The sequence below is a fragment of the Lissotriton vulgaris genome, chromosome 3_1 (genome assembly GCF_964263255.1).
Source record: "Lissotriton vulgaris chromosome 3_1, aLisVul1.2, whole genome shotgun sequence".
NCBI lineage: Eukaryota > Metazoa > Chordata > Amphibia > Caudata > Salamandridae > Lissotriton > Lissotriton vulgaris.
Window position 1 is genome coordinate 743,786,761 of NC_141689.1, and position 25,110 is coordinate 743,811,870.

Sequence of the window (25,110 nt, forward strand, 5' to 3'; positions counted from 1 at the left end):
AAAGAACGTGCATTTGAGTTTGAAATGTCCGATCTTGTAGCAGTACACTTGCAAAGCCCACACATGACAATAACCCGATTCAAGGCCCCATTCACCCGATTTTTTAAACATATATAGCACTCCAACAAAGTTAGATTTTAAAACTTTATTAACATTTAACTATAATGAACGGAACAAACACTGTAAAAACATTTAAACATTTTTCACCCAAAAAAAGCAACAATGGTCAGAAGCTGTCTTTTGTGCGAATAGTCCCAAGGCAGCACAACGTGCAGAGTTCTGGACGGCACCCAGGTGATGTCGCCTGGGTGCCGCACTGGTTTTGGGATCCTACAATGCTGCTCCGAAAATTGGCGTGGGGCGTCCCGGGTGGGGCGGGGGGAGGCCTCGTCAGTAGCGGTCTGTTGTGCGAATAGTCCCAAGGCAGCAGAACGCGCTGAGATGTTGATGGCACCCAGGTGATGTCCAGTAAACTGCCGCACTGGTTTTGGTATCCTACAATGCTGCTCCGAAAATTTGCGTGCGGCGGCCCGGGGGGGGGGGCGTGGGGGAGGCGGCGTGAACGGGCCTCCCCAGGTGGCGGCCATCCAGCTGAGTTGCACCCGCTCTTGCGGCTACAGCGTCTCGCTCACCATGTTGTTGAGTTGCTCCCACTCTTGCAGTGCAGCGATAGGCGCCTGCCACATGACTCTTAAAATGGCGGACGGCTCTTCGGTTTTGGGCCTGGTGCACTGAAATGGCCCTGGGACACCTTGGAACTCGGACGCTTGCCTGCTAGGGCTTGGGCTCCATTCTCGAAAAGCGTCCCCTCAGCCGTGAAGATTCTACAAAAGTCTTGGGGGCCCCCGACTCCCGCAGGCTTCCGGTGGGGAGCGGCTGCCATGATTGCTCGCGGAATGACCACGACGGAGCCACGAGATGGTGGTGCTCTCATGCTGACGCCAGCTTCAGTCTGAATGATCCAGAAACAAGGTGGGGCTTTCATCGTTTGGGAAAAAAATGTTCTAAACCAATGAAAAGTGTTATTTTTAGGTCATATGACCAAGCCTTCCATCTTTAGGAAACCAAAAGTAAAATGATCCAATGAAAAGTTTTAAAAACAAGTCACATGACCTGTTATGCGGCATAGGGCTACAAAAAGCGTAGAAAATCCGTTGGCACGTGAGGCGGCGTCAGTAGCGGACCGATGTGCGAATAGGCCGAAGGCAGCACAACGCCCCGAGATCCGGATGGCACCGAGTTAGTGTCCAGCAAGTTGCTGCACTGGTGTGGCTATCCTACAATGCTGCGCCGAAAGACGGCGTGTCCAGCTGAGTTGCGGTCACTCTTGCGGTACAGTGACTCGAACGCGCCGAGATCCGGATGGCACCGAGGTGGTGTCCAGCAAATTGCCGCACTGGTGTGGCCATCCTACAATGCTGCGCCGAAAGACGGCGTGTCCAGCTGAGTTGCGGTCACTCTTGCGGTACAGTGACTCGAACGCGCCGAGATCCGGATGGCACCGAGGTGGTGTCCAGCAAATTGCCGCACTGGTGTGGCCATCCTACAATGCTGCGCTGAAAGACGGCATGTCCAGCTGAGTTGCGGTCACTCTTGCGGTACAGTGAGTCGAACGCGCCGAGATCCGGATGGCACCGAGGTTGTGTCCAGCAAGTTGCCGCACTGGTGTGGCCATCCTACAATGCTGCGCCGAAAGTCGGCGTGGGGTGCCCCGTTGGCTTATGAGGTGATGTCAGTAGTGGACCGATGTGTGAATAGGTCGGAACCAGCACAAGGCGCCAAGATCCGAATGGCAAGTCCTGGATGTTGAGTGCCTCAGTTGAGAGTTCTGAGCAGTGCTTGTAAGACTGTCTGAAGCTTATTTGCACCTGCTGCAGCTTCACTATTGCCCTGGTGTGGCCAAAGGTCGCACATGACATAGGCGGCCGGCTCCCGAGGTCCGGCGGAACTTTTTTCCTTTTCCTTTCTGCTTCTTTTCCTACAATCCGTTTCATCTGAAGACACGACCAGGTCCCTGAATGTGTGCAGGGGGACGCTATTGATTGAATGAAAATGGCGGCTTGACACAAAGCTGACTGAAGCGTTGCTGTTGATGCTATACAGACAAAAATTGGTTTTCAGCTTGTACATTCTTCAGGATTTTTTTTTCTATCCAAGTCTGATTGAGAGTTTGTAGAAAAATGGCTTCAGATTTTCCACATACTACTCTTCAACATTCTTCCTAAATGTAACAATGTGAAACTCACTAGGAGAACGGCTGTTTCTGTTTCCTTTCAAAATGCTGCCAACAATATTTTCTGAATGGAAGACACCATCTTGTAGCATAAAGGGCCGAAAGGGGTTCTGGTCTGGCCGATGGTTGGTGGAGACATTTTGACTATATCTTGGACCTGCCCGGCCTCGCCCAAAATGGCGCCGGTATAAATGGGACTCGTAACTCCTTGCCCGCAAATGTATATCTAGAAAATGTTATTGTAAGTGGCCCTGTCGTATTTTAATTACAAAATGTACGTCCACCGATTCCGCAACTGTTAGACACCTTTGTTCTTGCAACCTAATGGCCCGCTCGTTACGTTCCTCTACAGTGTAAATGTCTCCTCATCATATACGATTTCAGTTTGCTCCGTGGCCGGCCCACGTGGTTATAGGCCCGTATTTGTATACTGACATTTTCACAATAAAGGTTTTTAAAACAAAACACGGTAGTAGTATTTACATTGGTAAAGTTTTTACTTTTAGTCACTGTTTTCGAATCAGTAAAAGGCAAGTGAAATAAAGCAGTCCAATTACATGACGGATAAAAGGTATAATATGTAGGAACGCAGTAAAGATAAATGGTCAAGGGCAGTTGTGTTTTTCATTTCTGCAACATAAAGTGATCGATAAGAATCTGACAATCAGGCGTATCGGCGACTAAGACAGCAGGCCGAATCTCTTTTACTCAACGGCTCCGTCATGGAAGGAAGAAACGCCCTTTTTCTCGAAAAAGGAATATATTTTACTTGCAGGACAGTTGTAAATTTTCCGGGAAAGTACATTAGCCTGGAATATTATAACATATGTTTAAAAAAAAATAATGTTCGAAAACAATAAAAAGCGTAATTTTTAGGTCATATGACCAAGCTTTTCATCATTAAAATAACAAAAGTAAAATGAACCAATGAAAATTTTTATTAACAAGTCACATGACCTGTTATGCTTACGTTACGCGCTGCGCGCCGCACCTCGGATCACTTCCGGGTGCGCTAACGCGGCGTGTCATATAACGCATTACGCGACAACGTAGGTCAAGAATATAGTCAAAATGTCTCCACCAACCAGCGTTCGGAACACAACCCCTTTCAGCAGTCCTAAAAGTTCTGTTAAATGACAACAGAGGGGACAGGCAACAAGAACCATCAGTCAAAGAGGGGAGGGCAAGTTCTTCTCTTCCGGGTCATGTTGGGGCGCTACCGGAACTGATCGAATTGGTAGTCTACAGTGTTTCTGGATGTTTCAGACTAAAGCTGGCGTCATCATGAGAGCACTACCATCTCGTAGCTCCGTCGTGGCCATTCCACGAGCAATCATGGCAGCCGCTCCCCACCAGAAGCCTGCGGGAGTCGGAGGACCCCAAGACTTTTGTAGAATCTTCACGGCTGAGGGGACGCTTTCGAGAATGGGACCCAAGCCCTATCAGGGAAGCGTCCGAGTTCAAAGGTGTCCCAGGGCCATTTTAGTGGACCAGGCCCAAAACCGAAGAGCCGGCCGCCATTTTGAGAGTCTTGTGGCAGCCGCCTATCGCTGCACCGCAAGAGCGGGAGCAACTCAACTACATGATGAGCGAGACGCTGTAGTCGCAAGAGCGGGCGGTAAACAGCTGAATGGCGGAAGAGGCACAGTGTAGCAAAAGCGGGCGGAATGGCAACTGAAACGGTAAAGGGGCGCCCCACTACAGCGTGTCTTCAGGTCAAACGGATTGTGGGACAAGGTCCAGAATTGAAGAGTCATCAAAAGGCAAAAAGTTCCACCGGACCCCGGGAGCCGGCCGCCTATGTCGGGGGCGATCTCAGGCTACACCAGTGCTATAAGACTTGGGGAGGGTGTCGGAGCCAAGCGTCTTCTCCGAGTCCATGGCCATCACACCGCCCCTCAGGGGCCTCCGTCAAGCTGTTTAGGAAGGTAACATATCACAATGTTTTCTAATGCAGTCAGGTCCACAAACGACACTCACTTACTTTGAGAATAGTGAAGCTGCAGTAGGTGGAAATAAGCTTCAGACAGTGTTACAAGCACTGCTCAGAACTCTTAACTATGGCACCCAACATCCAGAACTTATGCCATTTGAGAATGGCAGTGACATTGAAGCAACTCAGGGACCAAAACCATTAACGTACTTTCACGTATGAAAATCTTACTTGGGGAGGGGGCAGGAGCGAAGCGCCCCCTCCCAGTCTGCGCCACCACACCGTATGTTGAAAATCTGAAGCCATCGTTCTACAAAGTGAACCAACCTTGGATTGAAAAATCTAGAAAAATGTACAAACTGAAAACCAGTTTTGGTCTGCATAGCATCAGTAGCAACGCTTGCTATCAGAGTGCATGAGTTTCATGCTCGATCGATTGAGCTAGCCGGATCGGGCAATAAAAAGTATAAAATAGTTATGTAAATAGTTATTTAATAAAATGTTTTACCCTGTTTCTTTGCTGGTGTGTTTTTAATATTTGCATAGGGTTTGTCGTTATTTTGGGCGGGGTGGGTGACGGAGTCGAGCTGTCTTGCAGCCCTCATGGTGTGGAGCTCAGTTCATCTCACTATTTTCGTATTTCTCATGAAGGGTTGTTCCTAATATTTCTATTTTAGCGAGGTCAAAAAGAGATCCAATTAGTGGCCTACTGATTTTGCTCGATTACTTTTATTTTTTTACACGATTTTTCACTATCTGCAAAGACTAAACAGAGTATTGCGACTTTGTGCTTGTTTGTAAATAGAGAATGATCCAAAGAGAACCAATTCTAAAACAGTAAATGCTTGGATAACAATCAATCAAATGGAGAGACAAGCAGGCACGACGGATTACAACGGGGGCAAAGGCCTGCGTTAACTACCGTTCACTATCTGCAAAGAGAGAGTACTACTAAGAGAAAAGAGGGGAGGGGGGGGGCAGCGTTCAAAACACATCAGCGTGCATAAATACGAAAATGTTTTTATATATCACGTACTTGACATTTTAAAGCTTTTCATATTTGCTATTAAAAAACCAATGAAATTCACAGAAAAAACCATAGGTTATAGCGGATATATAGTTAGGAATTTGCATTTACAAAACCTTGAAAATTCAATGAAAAAACCATTGGTTTTAGGCCATATATAGTTAGGGATTTGCATTTACAAAACCTTATTTTACTCGCATAAAACCATTGAAATTCCATATATAGTTATAAGCGCTAACTATATATCGCGCACCCGCAATCCACTGCTGATGATGTCACATATTACATCATTCATGACATGGTTAGTGACATCACTGATGACATCACTGATGACATCTCAAATGACATCACTGATGACATCACTGAAAACATCTCATTTGACATGACTGATAACATCACTGATGATATCATTCATGTGATAATACCATGAACCTCTTCAGACTCTAATATAACCTTAGATACAATCAGTGTAAACAGACAGTCACAGACTGTCACTCATCCATGGAGTTACTCACACACCTAGTCAGTTATGCCAAAAATCAATCACACCTCCATTTTCTCAACTATACAGTTATACACACCTTACTTATTCAAACATATACTAGCACATATTTACTTTACTCTCTTATACAATCTCTGATACATGTTCACAATGATCCATACAGCCACTCACACATTCACTGGCTCTTATGCACAGTTATTTATAGATGTCAACTCTCACATGTACTGTGTTTTACATATGTACTTAATTTGACATGTAGCACTGAGATATCCATTCACTCACTAATACACTCATGCACAGTCAACCGCCCATACAGCTGTTTGCACATGCACTTTTGAATCTATACATATAGTGAATCAACTACTCACACATCTATGTACAGAGTCACACACCTTCCAGCCACCCATACACACACACTCAGTTTCCCATACAAATACTTGGACAACCAATCAATAACCCATACAGTTACTCATATAGCTACTGATCAACATATGCAGCAGTTTGTAGAACAACAGATATAATGATGCACAAATTAAAACAGTTTAGTCACTAACCCATGCACTCAGTGAGACACATTTAATCACTCACTCAATCAGTCAGTCATGCACCTAGTAAATCCTTCATCCAGACACTTATATATCCACTCATTCTTCAATATGTAAAACATATTTTAACTTTACAGAAACATACAGTCACTGGATGTTGTAATCAGTGATGTCATCAGTGATGTCATTTGAGATGTCATCAGTGATGTCATCAGTGATGTCACTAACCATGTCATGAATGATGTAATATGTGACATCATCAGCAGTGGATTGCGGGTGCGCGATATATAGTTAGCGCTTATAACTATATATGGAATTTCAATGGTTTTATGCGAGTAAAATAAGGTTTTGTAAATGCAAATCCCTAACTATATATGGCCTAAAACCAATGGTTTTTTCATTGAATTTTCAAGGTTTTGTAAATGCAAATTCCTAACTATATATCCGCTATAACCTATGGTTTTTTCTGTGAATATATATATATATATATATATATATATATATATATATATATATATATGTATATATATTCTACTGGCGGTTGCCCGTAGGAAGTTAAGTTAGGAAAAGTGGTTTTTGTTTTGCTAATAACTTTGGCGCTGTTTGACAATTCTTCACCAAGTTTTCAAAACTTGTTTGCCAGTAATTTCAGATACTGTCTGGAAAGTTTTTCGGTGATTTGTCAAGCATCAAGTAACAACATTTATACGAATCTAGAGACACTGATGTGCCGCAGAATCCACACGCAAACATCAATGCCGTTATTGGCTCACCACAACAGAGAGGAAAGTAGCTGCTGCTATTTTGTGCTTTGGGACATGGTCTGTGGGGTACCCTCATGGGCAAGAAATTGTCTGAAAATGTTTTATTAATGAGCAAGGATCTGTGGATCCATCCGGATTTGGGCTGACTGAGGTGGATTCATGGATCCGAACCCCAATAAAAAAAACACACATGACCTAGTATTTTGTAAAGTGCGAACTAATCACTTGTAAGGGTCTCAAGGCGCTGGGGCATGTCAGGGAGATTAAGTGATGTATTGCCCAAAGTCGCATGATGATGAGCTGATCTGCCTCCGGAGCTGGGATCGAACCGTGAGCCCCGCACTCCAGAGTCAGCTGCCCTGGCCAATGTGCCACACCTCTCCCTCACCCACACACCTACTCACACATTCATACAGCTACTTAAATACCCACACAACCACTCGCACACCCACTCACACATAGATACAGCCACTCACATTCCTACTCAAAGACCCACAAACCCACTGACACACCCACTCAAATACCCACACAACTATGCACACACCCACTCACACATCCATACAGCATCTCACATACCCATTCACAGACCAACAAGACCACTCACACACCTACTCACACAGCCACTCCCACACCCACACCGCTATCATGCTGCACCCCATGTTGAAAAGCAATCTGCTTTGCTTCATTGAAGCAAGAGCAGGTTTCCCTTCTCTCGCTTCAAAGAAGCAAAGCAGTTTGCAATGGGTGGGAGCAGCGAGGCTCCAGCCCTGTCATTGCAAACAGTAGTGTCCCGGGGGTGAGCACCCCGAGACACTACTGGAGCCGGTCCTGAGGGTGGTGGTCCCCAGGGCCATAAAGGGCTCCAGGAGGGGGGCCGCGAGGCCCCCCTCCCACCTATTGCACAGCCCCAGGGGGTGGTGGTCCCTTGGGCTTGGGGATCCGCCACGGGAAGGTGGCGGCCCCCAGGGTGTGTGGGAGGTTCAAGTCCCCCCACACAGGGTAATTTTTTCTTAAAATGAAAAATACACCCGGGATGGTGGCCCGTGGGGCTGCAGGGGGCCCCTTGCAATATCAATGACTTGGAGCCCCTTGGGGTGGTGGTCCCCGGGGCGCAGGCGGCCTTAGAGGCCCCCACAACAATATAATAATAAGCCCTGGGGTGGCGGTCCCTGGGGCTCGGGGGCCTTAGAGCCCCCCCAAAATTATAATATTAAGCCCCAGGGGTGGCGGTACCTGGGGCTGCGGGTGGGCCATGTGCCCCCCGTAATTATACATGCTGTTGCCCAGGGGTGTTGGTTCCTGGGGCTGTGTGGGGGGATTGGGCCCCCCACACTTTATTTTTATGAACATGCCCCCGGGATTTGGGGGGATTTGGCCCCCCGAGGGGCTAATTATCATCCAAGCGCAGGAGCCCGCACTTCATTTTTTTTTATCGGCAAGATCCGCGCACCCTGCCCACAATATCGAGCAGGCATCTAAGGAAGACATTATGTTGAAACACGTCATGACATTGCTATATTGATTAAAGCTCTCACCTGAAATCCCCGCTGTGTCTCTCCAGTTCTATTTATTCTTGGAACTCTTGTGGCATAAATTGCGTGCTGTGTCCTGGGCGCTCTAGGAGGAGACCCGCCTCGCAAAGTGGAAGGAGTGACAGGGACAGCTTCGGCATCTGTTTTTCGTCCAAGGTATTGGAAACTCCAACCCACCGTATCCTTTTCCAAAAGCAGCTGCTGTGTATTACAGTCCGTGACTGCACGGAGGAGTTTCAGGACATTGTTTCTGCCATTTCCAGGCTTGAAGGAAAAAGGACTGTTACGGTTGAGGCGTACTGGGGGCCAGAGGTGAGAAACTTTCTTTCGGAGATTGCGCTTTCCAGAGCACAAGTACCCCGTTCCTAATTGAATCCAGGACCCAAGGAAGGACACATGCACCAGGTCTAAGTCACGTTCCCAGTTTGCTGTGAGAGTAGCATTCTGGGCACTGTAGTTTGCCGACGCAGCTACAGGGGGCTGCACTGACTTTTACCGGTGCACCTGGATTGTCCACTGATGACAGAACGAGGGGAGGTACTTAAAGTGCCCTGGCGTGAAGAGCAATATCGAGCAGGCATCTGAGGAAGACACTATGTTGAAACACGTCATGCCATTGCTATATTGAATTAAAGCTCTCATCTGAAATCCCCGCTGTGTCTCTCCAGTTCTATTTATTCTTGGAACTCTTGTGGCATATATATATATATATATATATATATATATATATATATATATATATAAATATATATATATAGGAGTAATTTCTGCCACAAAGGAAGAATCAGGAACCCAAGGGGGACGGGTGGAAAAGGCTTTATTATTGCAGGTTCCGCTCCGGTGGCGGCGAATGCATTTCGGAAAATGTTCCTTCTTCAGCGCCCTGCACCGGACCCAAATGCCTCCGAGTGAGTCTTGCTGCTTAATGAACCAAAATCCCATCGGGTCCGCTCCTCCCCCTTGCCGATGAAGTTCACCTGCTGCAGTTTTTTCCAATCTTCAAACTACAGCAACCATAATGCCATGTGGTAGCACTACCGGTAGGTGAAAATAACGGGGAGGGATGGGATGACTTATCTGTTGCGGCACCCGGTAGTTCACAGGCTCGATGACACCATCCGCTGATCCTTGCATAACGAAGTCTTCCCTCGAGTCCCCTTTATTACCACTTCCACCAATGTCAGGAGTCAATGAAACACGGGCTCGAATGCAGGAAGCAAATGGCCCTAAAAGAGGTGAATACCTCTATTGCTTGCTTTCCTCTTTCCATCAGGGCGGGTACCAGGGTTATTCTGTTTTTGCGAAATTGTCTTTAGCCGTGAGGCTTGCCAGTAGTTCCCTGGACCCAAAGCGTGGCATGGGTGTCCTGTACTGCGCAGCTGGCCAATGCAGATAACATGGGAGTAATTTCTGCCACAATATTCATTTCAGCATAAAGACATCTTGCAGCAATGCAGCAGCGGAACAGAGACGAGACAAACCCAAATTTTGTGAGTAGTGATTTAATTGCTCACCACCAAAACCACCATGCAGCGTTTTGGTGCAAACAGCACCTTGATCACATACATATGTATATATATACCAAGAGCAAACTCCACACGCCACCTCCAATCGATCAGATCGGCGAAGCGAAAAGAGAGACGGACCACCAGAACTGGCTTAAGGTGATTTAATAGTGCAAGTGAAACAGCAGCAGCACAATATATATATATATATATATATATACAAAAAATACCCAGTTTGTGAGAACAAACGTACTCGGACATCTTCAGTTGCTCGTGCGTGATAATTTATTTAGGCAGGAATCAACGCCTTTCACCTTACAGCTTGTTCACATTTCAGCCGTTTTGATATGTGAACCCATATTTATCCCACATCCGTAATAGAAATGGGACTCACACCCCATACGTGTGGTCGCAGTGTACAATCATGGCAGACATTTTGATAAGGTTAAAACCATCCATACATCATGTTGCAATCTCGAATTAATGTACAAAAATATAAGGTACAACAGCTATTTCAAGATAAAATTGATTTCAACAATTTTTTCAAAATATCATAGCTTATTTTCGCTGTCTCAAACATAAGAGTTGCAATACCCGATATTTGCCGCAAAGGAACCTTACAATCATTTACATTGTTTTAACAGAAAGCGTGCTCCATATTATCTTAGTAATACTTTGTGGCAATAATTCTAGCTCTCCATCACAGGTTTGTTAGTTCTATAAAGTTTGTAACAAATTGAATAACATTACAGCGACCATGCGCCCGAGCTCAGAGTATAATTACACTTCTGCTTTCAAGTCCCAGCCCAAGTGGGTGTGTATCTTATACGGTCCCATACGTCCACTGTTCGATTGAGCCCAAGTGGGCAAAATTCATAATTATAACCTTAGATTCAACGTTGCCTCTTAGAGTCCAATGCCATGATCAACTGTTACCATAAATAACCTGAAAATTAAAAAAATAAAATCAGAAAACTGAAAAGTAGACTTCAGACAGATTTCATAATATATACAATCATTCAGTAAGGTGTACCGCAAGTTCCTCATTGGAATTCAGACCATTAGGAGTCATACATCCAAAATCAATTATGTATCTCGATTCTAACTTACGCAACACAAGTTCTCTATTTCCTCCTCTCATTACCATATCGACCATATCTATGACAACCATTTTCAACAAGTTCTCATTTTGGAAATGGAACTCATAGAAGTGACGGGCTACGGGATATTGTTGGTTGTTGTTTTTTATTGCCTGCACATGTTTCATCACTCTTTTTTTGGCTCGATGTAGGGTACTACCCACGTACCACTTGTCACAAGGACAAATGAGTACGTAAACGCAGTACATAGTGTTGCAAATCACTGATTTTCGAATTGTAAACTCTCTTCCTGATTTTGGGATGAACAAAGATTCACAATCTACACTCTTCCTGCATGCTTTGCAGTTTCTACAACATTTAAAACCTGCCTTTGCTTTGCTTGTCTCTTTGCTAGTTACTGAGTTACGACTTAGATCATCTTTTAGAGATTTTCCTCTTCTAAAGGTGATCTGGGGGTTGACATTTAGATAAAGTTTCAAGTGCTGATCCGTCAAAGAACATGCCAGTGTTCTTTGAAAATCATTCAGATTTTCTGTGCCTGTCCTGAAAATGTTGTTATGAATCTCATCTTATCTTCGTTTTCAATTACTTTGTTGGGATTAAGTAACTCATTTCTTACAGTGGCATCCGCCCTGTAACATGCACGTTTATGTACGTTCCGCTCCTATCCTGAAAGTTTCACGCTGATTCGTCAAGCGGTGGCTGAGAAAAAAGGGGATCCCAAAACGAGTTTTCCCCATGCAATTTCCCGTAGGACATTTAGCCGCAGCTACATCCCATATTGCTGAACGAAATTACACCACATTTGGCAAATAGGTAGTCCTTAGTTCAGACTCGTGCCTTTTACTTAAATGGTGTAAATCCGTTAAGTAGTTCCTGAGAAAATGACATTTAAAAGTACATATATATCTATGGCATTGGAGGGTCCGCGTACCCTAAGTGCAGCCTAAGCGCACCCTGTCGTGCATGAGCTGTATTCTAATTGGCTGTCAACACTCCAAATCAGGAAGTGTTGGCAGCCATCTTGTGCCTTGGTAGAACCGAGGCACAAGAAACCCCCAAAAAACCTCACAAAACGCGAAAAAGGGACAGGGTAGAAACACGCTGACCCCCTAGGCCTGCTCAAGGGAACCCGGAAGGACCCCAAAAGCCCACCCCAAAAAACTTTTTGACCACCAGCCCCTTGACTTTATTAAATTATGTACGGGGGCTTCCAGACCCCACCAGCCCGGGGACCGACACTCCCTGGGGCTTATTAAAACTGGGTGGGGGGCTCTCAGTCCCCCCCAGCCCTGGGGACTGCCACCCCCCAGGGCAAAAAAAAATTGGGTGTGCTCTGAGGCCCCGCCAGCCCTGGGGACCGCCACCCCCGGGGCTTCTACCAAATGTAGGAGGGGGTCACACGGCCCCCCTCAAGGAGTCTTGTACAGGCCCCGGGGACCGCCACCCCCCAGGGCCAACTCCTGCAGTGTCCTGTGGGGCCCACCCCCGGGACACTGCTGTTTGCAATGGCAGGGCAGGAGCCTTGCACCTCCCACCCTGCCATTGCAAACTGCTTTGCTTCATTGAAGCAAAGCAGATTGATTTTCCATATGGGAGCAGCATGTTAGCTGCTCCCCATGTGGAAAAGCAATGCCTGCTCCCGCAGGAGGCAGGGAGCCGGGTGGGACCATGGGGGGATTGTGGACCCCCCACGGTCGACAGTAAGAGGCCAGGCCCTAGGGGATAGGGTCCCCGGGGCCATAAGCCACCCGGGAGGGGGGGCACCCTGCCCCCCTCCCCATTAAGAAAAATAAATGAATAAATCAATGGCCAGCACCGGGGGACGGGGTCTCCGGGGCCTTAAGTGGCCTGAGGAGGGGGGCTACGCAGCCCCCTTCTATAAAAATATTGAAAAATGTGGCCATGCCTCGGGGGATGGGGTCCCCGGGGCACGGAATTGGCCACTGGAGGGAGGCCACACGGCCCCTTCCCATAATGTTTTATTTTAATTTTCATTTGGGGGTAAGTCATAGGAAGGGGGGCCACAAAACCACCCTTTTAATCATCCCTTGACCCCCCCTTCACAAACACACTCTGCAAACGTGCCCCGTGGCGCGTTTTAAATTGGGGAATTAATTTCCCTTCAATACTGGGGAACCCTGGGGGCCGAATATCCCACCAGGTACCTCCAGTAAGCACCACTGTGCTGCGTTGCAAAGTGTTGTAAAAAGGGGCGTGGCCTCTGAATACCTTTCTGCAATACAGCTCCCTGGCGCATACTGTAGGTACCTGGTGGACTAGTTGGCTACCAGCGGACCGCTGGATTGAAGAGGAATTAATTCCCCAACTTAACACGTGCCACATGGCATGTTTGAACACATGTCACCTCAGGCCCCGCCCCCTTCCTTTACCATTGTGCAAATATTCCTCTAAAATCATTCAAACTACGAATTCCAATTTACTCAGCTGTTATCAGGAGATACCTCAGTGCTGCTTCTTTGAGCCCAGTACTGATCCTGAATAGTAATTCCAACCGTACTTAAGGAAAGACTAGTCATCTACAGGCCCGAAAGAAGCCTAAGGTCCTCCGAGGCTCAGTTGCTTGTATGTCCTCGGTTCAGGCTAGCAACAAAAGGAGGGAGATCCTTTTCGGTCCTACTGCCCAAAATGTGGAATGAGCTACCTGAAGCTCTCCGTAAGGAAGGAAACCTGCTTCGCTTTAGGAAAGCCCTAAAGACAACTCTATTTAGAACAGCGTTGAGCTCAGTATATACCTAACTCGCCTCCTGTTGCTGCCCGAGCTGTGATGTCATTGCGGTCAAAAGCGCCCTGAGACCTGTCGGTGATTTGGCGCTATATAAACCGACATAAACATAAACAAACATAAACTTACCAGTAACTTGTACTTCATTCAATAGAATCCATTGTGTGGTTTTCACCATCAAAGTTTTTAAGTGTCGATTTTTAAAACGTACAAATATTCCTCTAAAATCAGCCGAACTACAAATTCCAATTTACTCAGCTGTTATCAGGAGATACCTCAGAGCTGCATCTTTGAGACCAGTACTGATCATGAAAAGTAATTCTAACCGTACTTACTAGTAACTTGTATTTCCTTCCATAAAAATACATTGTCTGGTTTTCACCAGAAAAGTTTTTAAGTGTCTATTTTCACAAACTAAAACTATTCCTAAAAAATCGACTGTATGACTTAAACGCATTCTTTCTACTGTTTACAGGAGATGCACCAGTGCTGGATCCAGGATCCACCACTGAGTAAGAAAAAGTAACAATAACACTACTTGCCTGCTATGTGAATTTTCTGCCATAGGATAACATTGGTGATTCTATGTGAAACAATTTCTAAGTGTCAAGTTTTAAAATACAATAATATTCCTTAAAAACCACTACTGTAACCAAAACTCTTTTACTCAACTGTTTACAGGAGATGTCCAAGGACTGAATCTAGGATCCAGTGCTGTGGTTAGAAAGTAATCCATAAAGTAACTAATTGCATTTGACTAGAAATTCACATTGAGCTCATTGTTGCATTGTGTTTGCCCATTGCAACAACCGTAACTACTGTACTTAAAAGTCTATTGCCTATTTGCAAAGTATTTAAACTAAAGTAATTCATTCTGAGAAAGTATATTTTGTATTGTATTGTATAATGTAATTAAAAAAATAAAATATCTATAAATAAATAGTTTTAAAAATGTAGTAAATTAGTATAAAAAAAATCTGTGTAACAATACATTATAAATTGTCATTTACAAAACCTTTGAAATACACTGAATAAAACATAGGTTTGAGACATGTTATAGTTAGGAATTAGCTTTTAAAAAACCTTTGTGAAATTCACTGAAAAAAACATAGGTTTCAGGCCTGATATAGTTAGGAATTAGCATTTAAAAAAACGTTAGACATTCACTGAAAAAACCATGGGGCATATTACCAAGCAATAGCGATAATTATCGCTATTGCTTGGTTAGAGACAAAAATTTACCGCAGCGCTGCGGCGATTGTTACCGCAAATAAACCTTGGTATTACCAAGGTTTAACGCAAATGCGGTAAAAATCGCCGCAAAGCATGAATATCGCTGAAAAGTCAGCGATATTCATGCATTAGCGAGCTAATGCTCTTAGCCATGTTATCCACCTCCCATTGGATAACATGGCTAAGAACTGCTCAGGGCAGGTGTTAGCTTTTGGAGATATTCCCGCTTAGCGCGAATATCTCCAAAAGTTGGTAATAGGAGATAGCGATGTTAGCGACTGTTTTCAGTCTCTAACATCTTGGCACGCCCACTTTGCATCTCATTAGTGATAAATATCACTGACATGCTAAGTGGGGCCCAAGATGGTCGCTATCTCCTACTAGCTGTCGCTAACTGGTGTTAGCAGCAGCTAGGTAATAGGGAGATAATTTTATCTTCGCTTTCTTGGCTTTTAAAGCCAAAAAAGCGGAGATAAACCCCCTTGATAATATGCCCGCATAGGTATTAGGGGTGTTATAGTTAGCTGGACATTTCACTCGTACAAAACCATTGAAATTCCTCCGATATAGTTAGTTGTACTAACTACATCTTGCGCGCCCGCAATCCACTTCTGATGATGTCACATATTACATCATTCATGACATGGTCAGTGACTTCTCTGATGCCATCTCAAATGTTATGTTATGTTATGTTAAGTCCACTTGTAGCGTGCACCGATACTCATGAGTGTCCCGGCGCGAAGCCTGAGGGGGGCAAGAGGAAATTAACAAACAAAGTGGTGGGTCTTAGGTTTCTTTTTAAAAATGGCAGGGTTCTGAATCGACCGTAAGAAGAGGGGGAGGGCATTCCAGGCTAGACTGGCCTTCACGGCAAGGGAGCTGCCCCCCATCCTCTGAAGCCTGAAGCGAGGCACCCGGGCAAAGCATTGAGTAGCGTAACAAAGGGCACAAGCCGGGAGGTAAAAGGAGAAATGCTTCTGAAGACAGAGGGGACCAAGACCATGGAGGGCACGATGGGCCAGAACTAAAGATTTAAATCCGACTCTATCAGCAACAGGAAGCCAGTGAAGAGAGCGTAGTTAAGAGGTCACACTATTCCTAGCAGAACGGCCCAATAGCAATCTAGCGGCCGTATTCTGGACAACCTGAAGTTTTTTAAGCAGATATCCAGGGGACCCGACAAAGAGAGCATTGGCGTAAACCAAGCGGGAAAGGATCAGAGCACAGGTGACAGTTTCTCTAGCCGCTTGGGGAAGGAGCGGGAAGAAGGTCAGCAGAGTCTTAAGGAGACCAAAGCAACAGCCTGCCAGTTTCTTAATGTGGGTGGAAAAGGAGAGACTCTCGTCAAACCCAGGTTTTTAGCAGTCTGTCCTAACACCGAGGGAAGCGGGGAGTCAGGGGGCCACAGCTGTTCGCGAAAATCAGTGGGAAAGCAGCCAAACAATAGGATATCAGATTTTTGTTCATTGCATTTCAGCTGAGCATCAGCCAGCCATTTAAAGATGGAAACTAGTCACTGTTGGGCTTCTGCAACTGAGCTGGTGATCTTATCCCAGGTGAACTGCACCTGCGTATCACCAGCATAGGCCATCACCTTAGCCCCAAGCTCCTCTGCCAGATGTAAGAGAGGCGTAACATAAATGTTAAAAAGGAGCGACTGAGGGAAGAGCCCTGAGGTACTCCAGTAGTGACCAACTGAGGGGAAGATGAGAAAGGGGGAGCCAAATCTGCTCGACTCTCTCCTAAGGACCTAAGCCAGCCCCCCAAACTGCTCTGCATACCCCAATCTCAGCCAGACGGGCCAAAAGAAGGGCATGAGGGACCAGATCGAACGCAGCCGAGGGGTCAAGCAAGAATAATGCTGCCCTCCCGCCTGCGTTCGGACACTCCCGAATAGCCTCCACCACCTCCACTAAGACAGTCTCAGTGCTGTGAAAGGTGCGAAACCCAGATTGTGCAGGATGCAGGTGACCCTCTGTCTCCACATACTCTATGAGTTGGCTATTAACAACCTTCTCACAGATCTTAGCAATGGCTGGGAGAAGGGAAATGGGACGATCATCACTGATGACATCATCCACGTGACAATCAGATACACATCATCATACACTAGTATAACCTTTCATCACTCACTGTAAACTACAGAGTGCCATATTTGAAACCATTGACACACCAAGACAAGTTTCTAAACACCTGCTCAGTGATTCCTAAATCTATACACACGTCTAATCAGTTGCCGATAGATTCACTCATACATGCAATCAATAGAACACTATCAAATATACTTATACACCTATATCGACATTGCACACCAGCACACATCATAATCACTTATGAAGCCATCCTACTCACTTATGCAAACAATGGATCATACTTACTTTTACTTAGCTACACACATATACGTACACCGCTTCATCTATTCATATAGATTGTAACTCATACTTAGTGTGTTATAAAAATCACTATTACAAGTATACAGTTATCCATACAGTCACTCATACAATCACTTAGTCTTATGTATACTTATTTATATACGACAACTGACACACACACTGGCTTTTATTTTTCTACTTTATTGGACATTTCCCATTGAGACATATATTTGCTCATCAGCACACCCATAAAGATATTCACTCACCCAAACAACTGTTATAAGATGTAGTTTGAACTTCATATACCTACTAAATCAACTATTCACACATCTCTGGGTTGTCACATACCACCCACCGAACCACACACACATTTACTCCCCCATACAAATATTCAGTTAACTAATCAATAACTAATATAGACTTTCACATAGCTACTAACCAACTGTTGCAGCAGTTTAGACAACAACTGACAAAGTGATACAGATATTAACACAGTTTAGTCACTATCCAATATATTTAGTGAGACACTATAAACTAGTCAAGTAAACAGTCAATCACACTGCTACTAAATCCTCCATCCAGATATTTATATTTATATATCCACTCATTCTTCAATGCAAATTGCTATATAAATATAATACATATTTAAATAACAAACCGAACCACATTCACTGGATGATGTCATCAGTGATGTCATTTGAGATGTCACCAGTGATGTCACTGACCATGTCATGAATGAGGTAATATGTGACATCATCAGCAGTGGAATGCAGGCGTGCGAGATGTAGTTAGTACAACTAACTATATCGGAGGAATTTCAATGGTTTTGTACGAGTGAAATGTCCAGCTAACTATAACACCCCTAAAACCTATGGTTTTTTCAGTGAATTTCTAAGGTTTTTTAAATGCTAATTCCTAACTATATCAGGCCTGAAACCTACGGGTCACTGAAATATTCACCTAACCATAAATGTACTTGATTTACTAAGGTTTCAAAGAAAAGATCATATTATCACACTTAACTATAACATTACTTTAACCTTTTTTATGTAAATGTTTTTGTTTTTTTATGTACATTAATAGGTATTAAACGTAAAGGCAGCTACCTGCTGTGTGCAGCTTTAAAGAAGTCTATAAAGCCAGGGGTGCTAATGTCCCAAATACTCAGTTTGACTTGCCCCCTCGATTAAGACTGCTGATGAGGTAGACTTTACACTCAACAATATTTTGTGGAGGTAATTAGGGTTACCTGCCCTAGTAAAGCACCAGGTCCTGATTCAGTGCCATGTGATCTCTATCTATTAGAGCCTTTTGTTTCGGGGGCCTATTTCCTTGCACTTTTTAAATCCATGACCTAGGTATAGGGCGGAGTCCCTATACCTAGGTCATGGCAGGAAGCCGAAATAATCCCAATATTTAAAAAGGGTGTAAGAGACAACCCTAGTAATTATAGAAATATCGGCCTAATTTATGTGTCACGAAAAGTTTTTCGGCGCCTTATTCTTGGGGAACTGCTAGAGTGGGTGCAAATAAATGCTGTACTCTCAGGCTATCAGGTGGGCTTTAGGAAAAATTATAAGTACAATAGACCCAATTTTACCTTTCTGCTCTCTCTATTGGAAAACTGTACTGTTGAATCAGGGCCACTTGTAGATGGCCATTGTTGATCTCAGATAAGCATTTGACTCTATTCCTGGAGTGAAACTCTGGGAAGTTTTGAAGCAGATGGGTGTCCCTCGGAATTTACTGGTGATTCTTATAAAATGACACACTACATAGTTTGAATGGTTAGATTTAGAATAAAAGTTGAATTAACATGCCCTTATCTGATTGAGACATGCGTGAGGCAGGGGTGTGTTTTAGCACCAACCCATTTAGCAATGTATACTAATGCTTTGGTTAAATCACTGGACTTCTCTGGACATGAGGTCCCTAAATGGGGTACCATATGCATTCTTACCATGACACCTACCTGGGACACTTTAATATCAGCTGAAGGAATGGAAAATGCTAACTTTTCCAATCCTAAGCAACTTCTACAGCCTCATGGCCTGCAGCATATCTGTTTTCTTCCCGCTTAAATTAAATGTAAAATTCTTTAGCAAAAAATGAATACCTGTTTACAAAATGATGAAGTTAATGTCATGCTAGAAATACACAATAATCTAACCTCCAAAGCAGATGACACAGCTAGGTAAGGAAGTAAATGTAATAACCATTCAAATATTTAAAATCCTTACAGTAAAATTAACTTTAAAAAAAAATGGCACCTCTCCACCCTGCCCTCCTACTTGAACCTTCCATTCTCTTAGTTTCATAAGTCCAGCAACTCATGCAATTTCACCTTCCCTTCCGGCGAGCAGGGATGTATTTTTGTGTTACATAGCATTCCACTAAAACCTGTTAAAAAATCTGTGAGTTAAAAAATCTTATAGTTAAGTGAGGGAGACCTCAGAAGTGAATCATTAACAGTCACCTTCTGCTGTATGGATGCTCAGTTCTAATTTGTAGCATTCAACCAGGCTGTGGAATGTTCAAATGCAGAGGTCAGGAATTAGGTGCTACTTCCTCACACATCGTGACTTAGCTGGGCGATGCAGTTTTATATGAGTACCCTAGAATTTCAGGAGGAGGCTGGTGCTGTGATCAAGATGCGGAAGAAAACCCAGGCCAGTCCTCCAGTACCATCAGTGGAGATCTATAATACAAAACTTAAAAGTGCAGCTATGTATGGGTAAGAGCTATGGGGCACTCAAGAACTGAGGCTCTTGGCAAAGCCGGAAAAAATTTTAATAGGTACTTTCTAAAGTGGAGATACAGTACACTCCTTGTCAAAAGATACACTGCATACTCATCTGTTGATAAATCTATCACTGATAAGTGCTTGCAACCAGGAAGAGGAACCTCTTAACCATTTGCCTTTTTTCTGCAGTGCATATGCCTGCCCACGTGGGAAATGGCTTAAGCCATTATGAAGCCCTTAGGGTATATACAGTATACACCACACTCAGGACCTCATTTACAAAGCCTCTAGCGGCACTTTTGCTCCCCTGGAGCATCACTTTTTTGCCGCAACATATTTACAAGTCAACGCAAAGACATTTTGGTGTGGCATTCATGGCCTTGCAAATATGTGCCCCTTTTAGGCAGAACACTGTATAAAAGAGGTGTTCCATGTGTGTTGCTGTGGGTGTTCAAACACAACACCTATGTAATCTGAGTCATTCCCAGATTTATGAGGAATGACTCCATTTATTTCGTACCTTACAAATTTCTGCTCTTTTTAATTTAAATTAGAGGGAACCCTTGACCGGGGGTGTCTTACTCTTGTCTTTTTAGTTTCAGTGGTGCATCTGTGTCAGCTGCTTTAGAAATTAGATTATTGTATGTTTTTAGAATGCCACTTTGCAGGTGGCTATGTCTGAGTTGAGGGGGTGGATGGTGGTAATGTGGGTGGGGAGGGGGAAGTAGGGGGCGGGGTTGCTCGTCAGGTAGTGCATTATCATCGCAGTAGTGTGAAGTCGAGACATGTGACAACCCAAGACTTCAGAGGGGGTGGGTGTTATGAGGAGAATACATATGAGGAGTATCATTATAGGGCAGTGATTCCGAGACCGGCGGGATGTCGGAGGATGTAGATGGCTGAGTAGAGGGGAGACTGGTTGTAATGTGGGAGTGGTAAGGGTAGATGAGAGCAGGGGGTGCTCGGAAGGTAATGCGTGATCACTATGTTCCTGTGGTGTCGAGAAATGTGGCAAAGCATGATCGCGCAAGGCGTGGCTGAGACGGGGTGAGTACTTGAAAGGAGTACAAAATATACTGCAAGGATGCCGAGACCAGAGAGGAGTTGGTGTTAGGGTGGAGGGGAGCTATAGTCTTGTAAAGAAGAGGTTCAGTATCTGTTGGTGGGACATATGCTGTATTGGTTGTGTTGGGAGGTTGAATGTGTGAAATTGTTGAGATGTTGTGAGGTTAGGGGCGGTCGTCTGGGTGTGGATAACGTAAAAGTCAGACGCTAGAGTTGGACGGGGAAGACGAGAAGTGAGGAAGATCGGAGTTCTGGGTGGATTTGGTCTGATGGGGTGTAGTGTATTGGGGGAGGGGTAAGTTTAGTGTCAGCGTTGGAGACCGATGTCGGAAGAGTGCAGGGTGGTAGTGGGAAGTCAGTTGTGTTATTTGGTTTTGGTGCCGTGAAATGTGGTATGTTAGCTGTGTGGGAAAATTGGGTGGATATCTCGTAGGACTCCAATGTCGGTAGGGGGCGGGGTGGTTGGGTGTCCTGGTTGTCAGACTGGGTGGGTGAAGTGACTCCCTGTGTGATGGTACTGGATGGAGATTGGGTAACCACATAGGGTTTGGACACTAGGTGTTTGATGGTAGGGAAGATGTTGTCCACGAGATTAAGATTGCGGTCTGTGGCTTGAATGAGGATAATACGGTGATGGTTGCTATCGCATGGAAGAGCTGGGAGGGCGAAATACATAAAATAATACCATGGGCAGTTTTCCTCGAAGAAGAGATCGAGAGTGAGGTGAGGAATGCTTTCCTCCATTGGGCTCTTCGCTTTGTGTGGAAAATGAGGTCAGTGGTTGTAATCTTGTTGTGTTTTGAGAAATAGGGATCATCAAAGAGTGTTTCAGGGTGCCATTTTATAAAATTATGTTTGAATCATTTGGCTGATCTGTTTGTGAGGTTAGAGGGGTAGATGATGTTGTAGGAGTGTGTGCCTGCGAGTTCCATTATAAGAGCAGTACAGTAGGTGAGCTGATATATAGAGAGATGTGAATAGAGTGTGAACTGCGCCCGGAGCGTAGATAGTAGCGGGCTCGGTGGGACCCTTTCCACTCAATTGTAAAGATAGTTATAAGATGACCGATACATTGTCTTTGTGTAGTCCTTTGTCTATGACCATTAAGTGTGTGGATGATCTGAAATGACAGACTATGTGCACTCAGTGAAAAAGACAGTCTAAGATGGCCGACAAATTGCCCATTTGTAGTCCTATGTCTATATCCATTAAGTGTGTGGGCAGCCAGTGTAGTCCTATTTCCATGAACTTTATGGCTGATGTGGTTCTGATGGACATCAATAATAGTCCTATTTCTCTGTCCACAAGACTGTAAAGGATGGAATAGTCCTATTTTTGTTAAGATTTCTAGAGGTCACCAAAGGTACAGAGAAAAAGAGAAAAACAGGCCTTAGTCTTGCCGGTGGATTGGGGTGGGCTCTTAGTCATTTGTATTTGTGCATACAGCCACGGCCATTTTGAGAAGATACAAACTGTGGACAAGGCCATCTTAAAATACATGTCATTTAAAAATAAATGTCATTGACACCAAAAGTTCAGAACAGGAAATAGTATAAAAACAAAAAGATATCGGATAAAGTCAAAAGACCAACCACGAAGGAGGTATCATTACCTTAAAAAGATGAGCAATGATATGGTTGTATTTTTGATGTCAAAATCATATCCCTTTGAAGGCGAAGGGCTGTGCTTGAGAGGAGAGTTGGTCAAACTGAGCTATTTGCTTTGTTATAGACCTTTCGGTTTCAATCAGCCAATGTTTTCAGCTGAACAATCAGGTGGGGAAGCCAGGGGACGTGTCCCGGGGTCTGCAGGCAAGCATGGTGCCAGGTCGGAACTGCCCGGGGGAAGCTCACAATGGGAGCAGATCAGCATTTTACTGCCCCCACATATCAGTGAGCATAGAATTCGTAACATGGCCAGGCCGGGGGTCGGTAGGGAAAGCTTAACCCACCATGATCAATGAAGTACGGAACCCACAGCTCGCTCACCTGCGGCGTCTTCTGGGGGTCCGTCTGCTGCTGTGAGAGGAGGGCCAGCGGGTCCCAGGGGTTCGCTTCCAGAGTCCCCGACCAGCCAGCCTCCACACTTTTGAACCAGACAAAGATTAATGTTCAGTTCCATCTGCTGTTGTGGGTGGGGGGGCCAGTGGGTCCCTGGGTTAACTCCAAGGGTCTCCGTCCAGCCGGCATCCACAGTCTAGAACCTGCCAAAGTTTACCATCATCCTCAAACCATACAGGAGCCATCCCAGTTGAGCTCGAGTAGTGTTGAGCAGAGATGCTTCTCCCTTGGGTCGGTCTTCTTCCCTGGTCAGAGCTGCATCCCAGATGGCTACCGGATCGACGAGAGCTCCACAGATCCGAGCTCGGGCCAATGATGCCAGGAAACACGCTTTCCCAACAGTTCAGTCTTTTCCGCTGGTCAAAGCTGCACCCAAGATGGCTGCCGGACCATCAACAATCGAGATCAGGTAAGAATGAAGAAATTAATCCAGTTTATTTTTGAAGTTGGTTACCAAGATAGTTAGCGCTAAATCCAGTTACTTTTATGAAGTCGGTTACCAAGATAGCTAGCGCTGACTGGGATATTTCCCACAGGTGGATCCCAAGTATTTGGACCTCCTTCTTAGAGCTCCTACCAGTCAACAGTTCAGTCGGCCATCTTGATCGGTTTTCGGTTGATCGGTTGATCGGTTGATCAGTGTTATCTGACATGATAGCCACTCTGTTGCCTAACAATTAGTAGGATACATTTATCTTGTGAATGAAATAAGTAGCAGGGTAGACAGGATGCCGAACTGAAAACTAAGATGGTAAGATGAAAGAAACTAGGGCATTTTTTGAGACTTCGAAATTTGTATGAACGTAAGTTTCTATTGCTGATCTGGTAGGAATTGGCTAAAATGAAGATGGTAATTACGTAATTCTTAGATTTTTATTATTTCCATTAACTGTAGCATAACCCTTCCTCTCTGATCCTATCAGCTGGCTTATTTGCTACTGGTGTACCACATCCTAAAACAAAGGAAGTGGGAAGGGTAGGCTGCCACTTGGCTGGCAAAAAGATCTATTTATCTATGTCCTAATGTACGTACAACAGTTCTTTAGAGAATGTTAGCAAATGCTGCGAGGGATGCAGAGAAGTATGGGAAGTTAAAAGCACAAACTGAAATTTGATTTTCTAATGAGCTGTTGATTCTCACAATAATACAGACTCCGCAATATATATTTTTTTTGTTGGGGGGGATTGAGCGACTTTTATTATAGTGATATTTTTTCATTTCAACAGAAACATTCATACCCATGTCTTACTCATTGCCCAGTCTACTTGTCCCCCTCTATATTCTTGGACTATCTTCTGGAGTAGATGTCGTTTGCGGGGGTTCACAGATATTTCCTCGGAATTCATTCCACTTTACTTTCCCCATACTCTAGAACATTTTTTAGGACACCCTCTGTGTGCGTACACTGCTCTTTCTGCCAGCATGGCGACGTCCATGTCATTTTCCCATTGCTGCCGTGTGGGTAACACCCCGGATCCCCAGTTCCTTGCAATGTTGAGCTTGACGATCGTCATTCCGAGTGTAGCTCAGTTCTGCAAGGCCAGGTTAAAGTCAGTAGGTTGCCAAATATTTAATAGACAGCATCTGGGGTCTCGTTGGACCTCTGCCTCCCCCACCTCCGAAATCTCATTCATTACCCTGTCCCAGTAGGCCTGAATGTTTGGACAGTCTCCTATTATATGATAAAATGTTCCAATTTGTCCGCAGCCTCTGAGGCAGAGCGAATCGAGTGTGTGCCCGAGTTTGTGC